The sequence below is a fragment of the Piliocolobus tephrosceles genome, chromosome 16 (genome assembly GCF_002776525.5).
Source record: "Piliocolobus tephrosceles isolate RC106 chromosome 16, ASM277652v3, whole genome shotgun sequence".
NCBI classification, from domain to species: domain Eukaryota; kingdom Metazoa; phylum Chordata; class Mammalia; order Primates; family Cercopithecidae; genus Piliocolobus; species Piliocolobus tephrosceles.
Genome location: NC_045449.1, coordinates 40412566 through 40426729, shown reverse-complemented (window position 1 = coordinate 40426729; position 14164 = coordinate 40412566).

The window sequence follows — 14164 nt, the reverse complement described above, 5'->3', positions numbered from 1 at the left end:
AATAGCAACTTTGCTATTTGCAGTTGGCAAAGATTTGCAGTTGGCAAATAAGAATATAAAGAGTTGTACAGTAACATTATTCGTCAGGAAAATTAAAACTCAAACCACAATGAGCTACCACTAAACATCTATTAAAATGTCTAAAATTTTAAAAATTGGCAGTATCACTTGTTAATACAGATATGAAGCAACTAAAACTGCATCCGCTGCTGATGGAGTTATAACATGGTACAACTACTTGGAAAAAATGTAACACCTTAAAAATATATAGCTATACCTATCAAATCCAGCCATTCTACTCCTAGGTATTTACTCATGAGAAATTAAAGCAAACATTTATTTAAAAATGCATACGGGGATGTTTATGTCATCTATATTTTTAATGTCCAAACTTATAAACAATCCATATGCCTATCAACAAGTTATTGGGTAAAGAAATTGTGGTATATTCGTATAATGTGATATTACTCAGCAATAGAAAGGTATAAAGTATTAATGCACACAACAATATGAATGAATCTTAAAATTATTTTAAGTGAAATAAGCCAGATGTAAAAGAAGAGTTTGTATATAATTTCCTTTATATAAAATTAAATAAATGTTACAGAAAGCAGATCAGAGATTGGCTAAGTATGGGAGGATGCAGGAAGGGGCAGCAGGGAGGAAACACCAAGCTGCTCAGGGAAATTTTGGGGGATGATTTATATATGTGTTATCTTGATAGCAGTGTAGTCTTATAGGTGTATGCATATATCAAAACTTGTCAAACTGTGCAGTTCATTATATGTCAATTAACTCAATAAAACTATCTTTAAAACAAATATAAAATCTTTCCTGGCCTATGGAAATGAGAACTAGGGAGCTGGGAGACGGGAAGATGTTTTAATGGTCCCCTTTGAAACTTCGAACTGTGTAAATTATTTTCCTCTTCACAGGATAATTAACTAAAATTTTCTGTCCAAGCTCCGGAATACGAGATAGTGACCTTGGTATCATCCAACACTCATGCCTCTCTCTTCTTTTTATTCACCTTTCTTTAGTCAATCACAAAATTAAGTCAATTGTGCCTTAGTATCTTAATGTGAATTTGTTCCACCCTTCTCACTGCTGCTTTTGTCCTAGTTCATCGACTTTGGTAAATGTCACCTTCTTGGTGAAGTCTTCTCTGATCCTTCCACACAGAGGATTGCCTTGGTCTTTGCTCTATGTCTGTTGACAGTTTTACTGTGGTAGATTTTGGAATATTTATTGTGGAGCTCTAAGAAGAAAATTTAAAAATGGGCTTCGCTGGTAGAAACAGAAACAGGGGTAGAGAGGAGCAAATGTTCTGAGAACTGGGGTCCACCAAAAACAGCCCACTTGCACCCAAGCATCCTGTTACAATCACTTAGCTCACGGCCCACCTACACCCAAGCATCCTGTTTGCAAGCAATCAGACCAAGCAACACAACCTTACAAAACTTTCCTCCAGCTCCTGCCTCTTTGCAGGCAGCCTTGCGTCTGCTGTATTACTCGTTGCCCTCTTGCAACGTATCTCCCTCTTTTCTCTAAGGAATCTACCTTTCTAAACTCATTTCCCTCTGTCAATTCTTTTGCCACTCACCTGCCAGCCTCAGGCAGTCACTGATCATGTCATTTATTATAACTTTTTGTTTTCAGGCACATTTCATTGGACAAAAATACCTTTTTAAAAATAATAATTTATTCTTGTTTAACAAATATTTGTTATGACAAATTTAAAGAATAGTTAAATGAAAGGAAAATATTTTCCCTGGAATAATTTGCAAAGAAGTTACAGCTATTTTTATATATTTGAAATGTTACCAAGTTGAAATTGGCATATGCTGGGGATTAATAAGAAACTTAAACAATTCCACAGGAAAAATTATATAAGGCAACTAAAAGTGGGCAAAAGATCTAAAGGGACTTCACCCAAAAGAAGACACACAAATGGCAAACAGGTATGTGAAAAAATGTTCAACATCACTAATAATCAGAGAAATGCAAATTAAAATTTTAATGACATATCATCTCACGCCTCTCAAAATAGCTTTTGGACAAAGACATGCAATAACAAATGTTGGTGAGAACAGGGAGAAGGGGGAACACGTGTGGACTGTTGGTGGGAATATAAATTAGTACAGTCACTGTGGAGAACAGTATTAGAAGTTCCTCAAAAAACTAAAAATAAAACTACCATATAATTCAGCAATCCCACTGCTGGGTATATATTCACAAGAAAAGAAATCAGTAAAGCAAAGAGATATGTGGACTCCCATGTTTACTTGGCACTATTCACAATAGCCAACATATGGAGCCAACCTAAGTGTCCATCAGTGGATGAAAGGATAAAGAAATGTCACAACAGAGCAAGACTCCATCTCAAAAATATAAATTAATGAAAAAAAAAGAAAATGTCAAACATATATACAATGAAATGTTATTCAGCTATAAAAAAAGAATGAGACCCTGTCCTTTGCAATAATATGAACAGAACTGGAAGACATCGTGTTAGGTGAAATAAGCAACATGCAGAAAGACAAATATTGCAAATTCTCACTCACATGGGTGTTAAAAATTTTAAAACAAGGACTCACAAAGATAGAGGTTAGAATGATGGTCACCAGAGACTGGGAGAGGTAGCAGGGAGGTAGAGGATAAAGTGGGAATGGTTAATGGGTACAAAACTGCAGTTGGAATAAATATTACCTACTATTCAGCAGCACAATAGAATAACTATATTTAACAACAATTTGTGTATTTTAAAGTAACTAAAAGAGTAGAATTGGAAAGTTCTTAACGCAAAGAAATAAATGCTTTATTTATAAAATAAATAAAATATATATTATTATATATACTATACATTATATAGTGCATACTATATATTATATAGCATAATATATAATATATATTACATAATAGATAAATACATATTTATATAAAATATATAAATATATATTATATATATTACTATTATGTACCCGTAATAATTAAAAAAATTTAAACCTTAAAAATGTTAAAGATAAAATGACTTAAATGTTAGACCTAATACCATAAAAACCCTAGAAGAAAATCTAGGTAGTACCATTCAGGACATAGGCATGGGCAAGGACTTCATGTCTAAAACACCAAAAGCAACGGCAACAAAAGCCAAAATTGACAAATGGGATCTAATTAAACTACAGAGCTTCTGCACAGCAAAAGAAACTACCATCAGAGTGAACAGGCAACCTACAGAATGGGAGAAAATTTTTGCAATCTACTCATCTGACAAAGGGCTAATATCCAGAACCTACAAAGAACTCAAACAAATTTACAAGAAAAAAACAAAGAACCCCATCAAAAAGTGAGCAAAGGATATGAACAGACATTTCTCAAAAGAAGACATTCATACAGCCAACAGATACATGAAAAAATGCTCATCATCACTGGCCATCAGAGAAATGCAAATCAAAACCACAATGAGATAGTTAGAATGGCAATCTCACACCAGTTAGAATGGCAATCATTAAAAAGTCAGGAAACAACAGGTGCTGGAGAGGACATGGAGAAATAGGAACACTTTTACACTGTTGGTGGTATTGTAAACCAGTTCAACCCTTGTGGAAAACAGTTTGGCAATTCCTCAAGGATCTAGAACTAGATGTACCATATGACCCAGCCATCCCACTACTGGGTATATACCCAAAGGATTATAAATTATTCTACTACAAAGACACATGCACATGTATGTTTATTGCGGCACTATTCACAATAGCAAAGACTTGGAATCAACCCAAATGTCCATCAGTGACAGACTGGATTAAGAAAATGTGGCACATATACACCATGGAATACTTTTTTTTTTTTTTTTTTTTTTTTTTTTTTTTTTTTTTTTTTTTTTTAGCTGGAAACCATCATTCTTAGCAAACTATCACAGGAAGAGAAAACCAAACACCGCATGTTCTCACTCATAGGTGGGAACTGAACAATGAGTTCACTTGGACTCGGGAAGGGGAACATCACACACACTGGGGCCTATCGTGGGGAGGGGGGAGGGGGGAGGGATTGCATTGGGGAGTTATACCTGATATAAATGATGAATTGATGGGTGCTGACGAGTTGATTGGTGCAGCACACCAACATGGCACAAGTATACATATGTAACAAACCTGCACGTTATGCACATGTACCCTAGAACTTAAAGTATAATTAAAAAAAAAAAAAAAAGATAAAATGGGCATGTATTTATTTAATTAATTAATTTATTTATTTATTTATTTATTTATTGAGACGGAGTCTCGCTCCGTCAACAGCCCAGACTGGAATGCAGTGGCAAGATAACTGCTCACTGCAAGCTCCCGCCTCCCGGGTTCACCCCCTTCTCCTGCCTCAATCTCCCGAGTAGCTGGGACTACAGGCGCCCACCATCACGCCCAGCTAATTTTTTTGTACTTTTAGTAGAGACGGGGTTTCCCCGTGTCAGCCAGGCTGGTCTCGATCTCCTGACCTCGTGATCTGCCCGCCTCGGCCTCTCAAAGTCCTGGGATTACAGGCCTGAGCCCCCGTGCCTGGCCACTTATTTTAGCTTTAAAATAAAACTGTAGAAACTAAAAGGAGAATAATTTTGATTAACAGAAATAAAAAGCCTATATAAAATCTATTTTAATTAGATAATTTACACAAAAAGCAGTAAATTTAAAAGACTAAACATTTCAGTTAAAACAAAAGTCCCTTTTAAATACTATGCCCAATCCCTACCCTTATATTACCTTTGGTCAAAGGTAACCACTATTGTGGGCTTGACATGTGCCCTCCAGAGTGTAAAATAACATTCTTCAAAGCTTGAGTTTTACAAAAATGAAATAAGCTTCCCCATGCAGTGGTGGAAGGGAGTTCCTCCATCATTGTCAAAGATAGACGTCCAAATGTAGAGCCATAAAGGCTCTAGATGCAATGCTCATATTAGTTAGGGATTTGAACTTGGTCACAAGGATTACTTCTGAGCCTATCATTGTGTAAGTGCATGTTTCTAAAACTATAAAAACGCATACTTTGTCCATTGAACCATTCTTAAATTGGCCTAACTCTTTAGAAACCAATCTTTCAGAACTTTAGATTTTACTTAACTGATTTTTTAAAAATCTGCATTAAGGCAACATCAGTTTCCATTTCTCAGTTTTGTCTTACACTAATTCTTGAGCATCTCATTCTTTTAAAATCCTGAAAGTGACTAGTCATGGAAGAAAAAGAATGTTATAGCATTTCTAATAACCCCTTTCTCTGAGTGCTTTGAATGGCACTAAGTTGTTCTCTCTCTCTCTCTTGCGTGTGTGTGTGTGTGTGTGTGTGTGTGTCAGAGTCTTGCTCTGTCTGCTCTGTCACCCAGGCTGGAGTGCAGTGACGCAATCTTGTCTCACTGCAATCTCCGCCTCCTGGGTTCAAGCAATTCTCCTGCCTCAGCCTCCCAAGTAGCTGAGATTACAGACACATGTCACCACACCCAGCTAATTTTTTGTTTTTCAGTAGAGATGAGGGTTTCACCATGTTGGTCAGGCTGGTCTCGAGCTCCTGACCTCAAATGATCTACCCACCTCGGCCTCCCAAAGTGCTGAAATTACAGGCGTAAGCCACCGTGGCCAGCCAAGCTCTCTGTAACTGATCTGGTTTTAAATAAACAACCATACTCGGCTTAATATGTAACTTTTTCTCATTATGAACACTAATGTCTATAAAACAGTCCTATTCACTGTGAATGCATAGATGTGTGAAAATATCAGAGGCACTGAACAGCTCCAAAGATAGTATTAATACTACCAAAATGAGAACAATTGCTATATATAGATCAGCATTCAATCTGCCACAATAAAATAAAAAATACAATTTCTCCTAGAAAAGGGGAATTTCACCAACTTTTTGCTCTTTAAGAAACAAGCAGAAATACATGTTCTAAAATTCTCACCTGGACTCAAAAAGACCACTAGATCTTTCACAGGTGTTCTTTAGTTTTGTTAGTTACATGCACCCTGAGAACATCCAATGAATCTAGGGCACAGAGACCAAATTATCATGACTGTAGTCTGATGTGAGCAAAGATTATAATTAAAGTACACTTTGGATATAATTACAAATGTGCATTTTAGTTTTTACTCCTTGCCTTCTAATTAGATTCCAATTTGAATCTGTGCTCCTGCATCAGTTATGCTTGTCCCGTATAAAAAAATCAGTATTATATTTGTATAAAAATAATTTTGTCCAAGCCAGCCACCCTAGATCTTTATGCAAAGTAAAACAACTAAACATAATTTAGGCACTTTAACAGGGAGTTGTTAAATAAAAAAAAGCAGAGCTTTGTAAATTGATCCCATATATTCTTAACTTTAGTAAAGTAATCATTTAATAAAATGGAGAACTGTATTTTCTGCTTTCTTTGCTTACTAAAGCTTTAGCCCTCCCCAGTTAAGAATTGTCAATGGCTAGTCAATACCTGCAAGACTGATTTTAAAGTCTTAGTATAGCATTTACGACCTTTACCAGTTTGGCCTCTACTCTTACTACTTGGCTAAAAATACTATCACTGTTTCCTGAACATAACCTATATCTTCTGACTTTCGTGTTTTGGGATAGTTATCGCTATAACAAAATATTTGACAATATATGCTATGCACCATGTACTATACCAGGTGCTAGAAATATTAAAACAAAGAGCCATACTTAGTAACTTAAGGAAGTGAACAGACAAAAGGGAGATAAGTATATTAAGAAACACACCACATGGTATGGGCAAGTGCTACTATAGAATTACATACAAAGTGTAATAATGGCAACTCAAAATAACAGATAACCTTCCACATTCTCTACTTGAAATATTTGTTTGGCATATCTCTTCTGGTTCTTTCAAGAAGGAGCAGATCCATCTCTTTATATTCTCCTTGGCACATTGCATATATATACCTCTATTGGGATATTTTTCACGTTGTATCCTAATTATCTGTAATTCTATAACTGTTTCCCTGGAAAATATGTCACAATGTCAAAAACAGGTGGTCTGTGTTAGATCTTATGCTGTAGCAAAGGGAACCAATATCACTGAGTCTTCACTACGTGCTTTTTATGATCATAATATTTTTCATAAATTATTTTATCTTTAGAAGAATCTATTGAAAAGGGATACTATTATACCAATATTTTGCGTGAAGAAATTCAGACTCAGAAAAGTTGTCACTGGCATCAAATTACACAACTACCATTTTTACCATTAAGTTATATGACATCCAAACCCATGTCCTTGACACTGCATTAAAGTTACGATTTTCCAACCCCTAAAACATTGTTTGACTCACAGTAGTTGCTAAATAAATATTTCTTGCATGAATAAAAAATTAATAAAATGAATGTATTGATAACTTTTCATGGTATAGTAAATTGAGAAAATAGTGTTACAATAGGTGTGCTATTAATTAGTTTGGCCTACAGAATACAGACATTGAAGAGCTTCTAGACAAATGAACTATTTACCTGGTAACAACAACCATGTATACTTTCAAGAAGATATGTAGATGTTACCATTGCATGACTTCAGTAACCTCTCTGCAGATGACACTGAACTAAAACTTAAATATCAAGCATTTAAAACCAGAGAATGGGTTGGAAATAAGACCAGAAATAAAGAATGCAAAGATATGTGTGGAATAAAAATGGAGAAAGTTCATCTAAGCAGAAAAGTTGTAACTTTTTAATTTTGGTTTTATTTATTTTACATTTGGCTTTTCTCATTTAAGCATTAACTTGGATGCCCTAGAATTAAATCTGTTTATTTAGTAAAAAAAAATTTGATGTCAGAAAAGGAAAAACAAGTTACTTTGACAAAGTCCTGAGCCTCAGTTCAGACAGAGTTAAGTTTTTGAAAAAAAACTAAAACTTTGCTTCATACTGGAGTGTATACCGGACATGAATCACTTCTTTCCTGCTTTACTATTTTTCTTCAAACATAAAGTAATGCCTGGGTATAAACTTTTTGTTTCTGATGGCATGTGATATAAATCAGAGGACTGATACACACTAAGCAACTGAGATCCTTTGGATCAAGTGATTTGATTTGTGAAGTTTCCTGTGAACACTCTACCAGGAATTATTTAATTCTAGATGTATCCTAGAAAAAAGTAGCATCAAGGACTTCCCCTTGTGGTGACTTAGTACTACATTTAAAAAGTAAGGTGACGATATTAGTGTCTACCTTCAAGAAATCTGTGGTAAAATGTATGCCAAATACTCTGATCAGGTTAAGAAAAAGGGCCCAGCTACTACTAGACAGCTTCAACTTCTTGTACTCAAACATAATTGTTTTTGTTTCACATAGGTTATCTTTTAGTAAAGCAAATACTACTGGAAAAATTCCACAGAAGCCATTCAAAGAAATTCCAGTTCCTTTCCAGCGTATGATTTTGGTGCCTTTTTGTTTTGGTCTGGTAAGTTGTTCTGATTCCTCCCTTTAAATCCAGAGCTAGATCATTTTTTTTTTTCATTCAAAAGCAACAGGTTCTTTTGCTACTTTCTTCCTAATTTTTCATCCCCAAGTTCCTCCAAGTTCCATTCTGACAATTCACCACATAAGCTTGAACCTAAGAGCTTTAATTCATATATATATATAAATTCATATATATGTGTATAATATGTAGATATTATACACGTGTATAATACATATTATATACATATACAATATATAATATATATGTACTATACATATAGTAAATTGAGAAAACAGTGTTACAATAGGCGTGCTATTAATTAGTTTGGCCTATAGAATATATTTGCACATTTCAAATATATATATATATTTCTTCTGTGTCTTCTGTGTCTCCTTTGACTCTCTCTATATAATGATATACCCATTACTGTATGTACCTTATAGCTAGCCTAAAAACAAAACATACAAATAATATATGTATATAAATATTTATTTGTATACAAATGTATATTACCTATACATACAACAATGAGTATGTCATCATATACAGGGAGTCAAAATGAGACACAGAAGATGGAAGACCTGAGGGCGGAGCAAGATGGCTGAATAGGAACAGCTTCAGTCTCCATCTCCCAGCGCGAGCGACACAGAAGACTGGTGATTTCTGCATTTTCAACTGAGGTACTGGGGTCATCTCACTCGGGAGTGCCGGACAATCGGTGCTGGTCAGCTGCTGCAGCCCGACCAGTGAGAGCTGAAGCAGGGCGAGGCATCGCCTCACCTGGGAAGCACGAGGGGGAAGGGAGTCCCTTTTCCTAGCCAGGGGAACTGAGACACACAACACCTGGAAAATCGGGTAACTCGCACCCCAATACTGCGCTGTAACACCGGCACACCGGAGATTATATCCCACACCTGGCCGGGAGGGTCCCACGCCCACGGAGCCTCTCTCCTTGCTAACACAGCAGTCTGCGGCAATCTAACCGCAAGGCAGCAGCGAGGCTGGGGGAGGGGCGCCCACCATCGCTGAGGCTTAAGTAGGTAAATAAAGCCCCTGGGAAGCTCGAACTGGGTGGAGCTCACAGCAGCTCAAGGAAACCTGCCTGTCTCTGTAGACTGCGCCTCTGGGGACAGGGCTCAGCTAAAGGAGCAGAAGCCTGTGAAACGCAAACGACTCTGTCTGACAGCTCTGAAGAGAGCAGTGGATCTCCCAACACGGAGGTTGAGATCTGAGAAGGGGCAGTCTGCCTGCTCAAGTGGGTCACTGACCCCTGAGTAGCCTAACTGGGAGACATCCCCCAATAGGGGCAGTCTGACACCCCACACCTCACAGGGTGGAGTACACCCCTGAGAGGAAGCTTCCAAAGCAAGAATCAGACAGGTGCACTCGCTGTTCAGCAATATTCTATCTTCTGCAACCTCTGCTGCTGATACCCAGGCAAACAGGGTCTGGAGTGGACCTCAAGCAATCTCCAACAGACCTATAGCTGAGGGTCCTGACAGTCAGAAGGAAAACTATCAAACAGGAAGGACACCTATATCAAAACCCCATCAGTACGTCACCATCATCAAAGACCAGTGACAGATAAAACCACAAAGATGGGGAAAAAGCAGGGCAGAAAAGCTGGAAATTCAAAAAATAAGAGCGCATCTCCTCCTGCAAAGGAGCACAGCCCATCGCCAGCAACAGATCAAAGCTGGTCAGAGAATGATTTTGATGAGATGAGAGAAGAAGGCTTCAGTCCATCAAACCTCTCAGAGCTAAAGGAGGAATTACGTACCCAGCGCAAAGAAACTAAAAATCTTGAAAAAAAAAGTGGAAGAATTGACAGCTAGACTAATTAATGCAGAGAAGGTCATAAACGAAATGACAGAGATGAAAACCATGACACGAGAAATACGTGACAAATGCACAAGCTTCAGTAACCGACTCGATCAACTGGAAGAAAGACTATCAGCGATTGAGGATCAAATGAATGAAATGAAGCGAGAAGAGAAACCAAAAGAAAAAAGAAGAAAAAGAAATGAACAAAGCCTGCAAGAAGTATGGGATTATGTCAAAAGACCAAATCTACGTCTGATTGGGGTGCCTGAAAGTGAGGGGGAAAATGGAACCAAATTGGAAAACACTCTACAGGATATCATCCAGGAGAACTTCCCCAACCTAGCAGGGCAGGCCAACATTCAAATTCAGGAAATACAGAGAACGCCACAAAGATACTCCTCCAGAAGAGCAACTCCAAGACACATAATTGCCAGATTCACCAAAGTTGAAATGAAGGAAAAAATCTTAAGGGCAGCCAGAGAGAAAGGTCGGGTTACCCACAAAGGGAAGCCCATCAGACTGACAGCAGATCTCTCGGCAGAAACTCTACAAGCCAGAAGAGAGTGGGGGCCAATATTCAACGTTCTTAAAGAAAAGAATTTTCAACCCAGAATTTCATATCCAGCCAAACTAAGTTTCATAAGTGAAGGAGAAATAAAATTCTTTACAGATAAGCAAATGCTTAGAGATTTTGTCACCACCAGGCCTGACTTACAAGAGACCCTGAAGGAAGCCCTAAACATGGAAAGGAACAATCGGTACCAGCCATTGCAAAAACATGCCAAAATGTAAAGACCATCGAGGCTAGGAAGAAACTGCATCAACTAATGAGCAAAATAACCAGTTAATATCATAATGGCAGGATCAAGATCACACATAACAATATTAACCTTAAATGTAAATGGACTAAATGCTCCAATTAAAAGACACAGACTGGCAAACTGGATAAAGAGTCAAGACCCATCAGTCTGCTGTCTTCAGGAGACCCATCTCACATGCAGAGACATACATAGGCTCAAAATAAAAGGATGGAGGAAGATCTACCAAGCAAATGGAGAACAAAAAAAAGCAGGGGTTGCAATCCTAGTCTCTGATAAAACAGACTTTAAACCATCAAAGATCAAAAGAGACAAAGAAGGCCATTACATAATGGTACAGGGATCAATCCAACAGGAAGAGCTAACTATCCTAAATATATATGCACCTAATACAGGAGCACCCAGATTCATAAAGCAAGTCCTTAGAGACTTACAAAGAGACTTAGACTCCCATACAGTAATAATGGGAGACTTCAACACTCCACTGTCAACATTAGACAGATCAACGAGACAGAAAGTTAACAAGGATATCCAGGAATTGAACTCATCTCTGCACCAAGCGGACCTAATAGACATCTATAGAACTCTCCACCCCAAGTCAACAGAATATACATTCTTCTCAGCACCACATCACACTTATTCCAAAATTGACCACATAATTGGAAGTAAAGCACTCCTCAGCAAATGTCAAAGAACAGAAATTATAACAAACTGTCTCTCTGACCACAGTGCAATCAAACTAGAACTCAGGACTAAGAAACTCAATCAAAACCGCTCAACTACATGGAAACTGAACAACCTGCTCCTGAATGACTACTGGGTACATAACGAAATGAAAACAGAAATAAAGATGTTCTTTGAATCCAATGAGAACAAAGATACAACATACCAGAATCTCTGGGACACATTTAAAGCAGTGTGTAGAGGGAAATTTATAGCACTAAGTGCCCACAAGAGAAAGCTGGAAAGATCTAAAATTGACACTCTAACATCACAATTAAAAGAACTAGAGAGGCAAGAGCAAACACATTCAAAAGCTAGCAGAAGGCAAGAAATAACTAAGATCAGAGCAGAACTGAAGGAGATAGAGACACAAAAAACCCTCCAAAAAATCAATGAATCCAGGAGTTGGTTTTTTGAAAAGATCAACAAAATTGACAGACCGCTAGCAAGGCTAATAAAGAAGAAAAGAGAGAGGAATCAAATAGACGCAATTAAAAATGATAAAGGGGATATCACCACCGACCCCACAGAAATACAAACTACCATCAGAGAATACTATAAACACCTCTACGCAAATCAACTAGAAAATCTAGAAGAAATGGATAATTTCCTGGACACGTACACTCTTCCAAGACTAAACCAGGAAGAAGTTGAATCCCTGAATAGACCAATAGCAGCCTCTGAAATTGAGGCAACAATTAATAGCCTACCCACCAAAAAAAGCCCAGGACCAGATGGATTCACAGCTGAATTCTACCAGAGGTACAAGGAGGAGCTGGTACCATTCCTTCTGAAACTATTCCAATCAATAGAAAAAGAGGGAATCCTCCCCAACTCATTTTATGAGGCCAACATCATCCTGATACCAAAGCCTGGCAGAGACACAACAAAAAAAGAGAATTTTAGACCAATCTCCCTGATGAACATCGATGCAAAAATCCTCAGTAAAATACTGGCAAACCGGATTCAGCAGCACATCAAAAAGCTTATCCACCATGATCAAGTGGGCTTCATCCCTGGGATGCAAGGCTGGTTCAACATTCGCAAATCAATCAACGTAATCCAGCATATCAACAGAACCAAAGACAAGAACCACATGATTATCTCAATAGATGCAGAAAAGGCTTTTGACAAAATTCAACAGCCCTTCATGCTAAAAACGCTCAACAAATTCGGTATTGATGGAACGTACCTCAAAATAATAAGAGCTATTTATGACAAACCCACTGCTAATATCATACTGAATGGGCAAAAACTGGAAAAGTTCCCTTTGAAAACTGGCACAAGACAGGGATGCCCTCTCTCACCACTCCTATTCAACATAGTGTTGGAAGTTCTGGCTAGGGCAATCAGGCAAGAGAAAGAAATCAAGGGTATTCAGTTAGGAAAAGAAGAAGTCAAATTGTCCCTGTTTGCAGATGACATGATTGTGTATTTAGAAAACCCCATCGTCTCAGCCCAACATCTTCTTAAGCTGATAAGCAACTTCAGCAAAGTCTCAGGATACAAAATTAATGTGCAAAAATCACAAGCATTCTTATACACCAGTAACAGACAAGCAGAGAGCCAAATCAGGAATGAACTTCCATTCACAATTGCTTCAAAGAGAATAAAATACCTAGGAATCCAACTTACAAGGGATGTAAAGGACCTCTTCAAGGAGAACTACAAACCACTGCTCAGTGAAATCAAAGAGGACACAAACAAATGGAAGAAAATACCATGCTCATGGATAGGCAGAATCAATATTGTGAAAATGGCTATACTGCCCAAGGTTATTTATAGATTCAATGCCATCCCCATCAAGCTACCAATGAGTTTCTTCACCGAATTGGAAAAAACTGCTTTAAAGTTCATATGGAACCAAAAAAGAGCCCGTATTGCCAAGACAATCCTAAGTCAAAAGGACAAAGCCAGAGGCGTCACGCTACCTGACTTCAAACTATACTACAAGGCTACAGTAACCAAAACAGCATGGTACTGGTACCAAAACAGAGATATAGACCAATGGAACAGAACGGAGCCTTCAGAAATAATGCCACACATCTACAACCATCTGATCTTTGACAAACCTGAGAAAAACAAGAAATGGGGAAAGGATTCCCTATTTAATAAATGGTGCTGGGAAAATTGGCTAGCCATAAGTAGAAAGCTGAAACTGGATCCTTTCCTTACTCCTTATACGAAGATTAATTCAAGATGGATTAGAGACTTAAATGTTAGACCTAATACCATAAAAACCCTAGAAGAAAATCTAGGTAGTACCATTCAGGACATAGGCATGGGCAAGGACTTCATGTCTAAAACACCAAAAGCAACGGCAGCAAAAGCCAAAATTGACAAATGGGATCT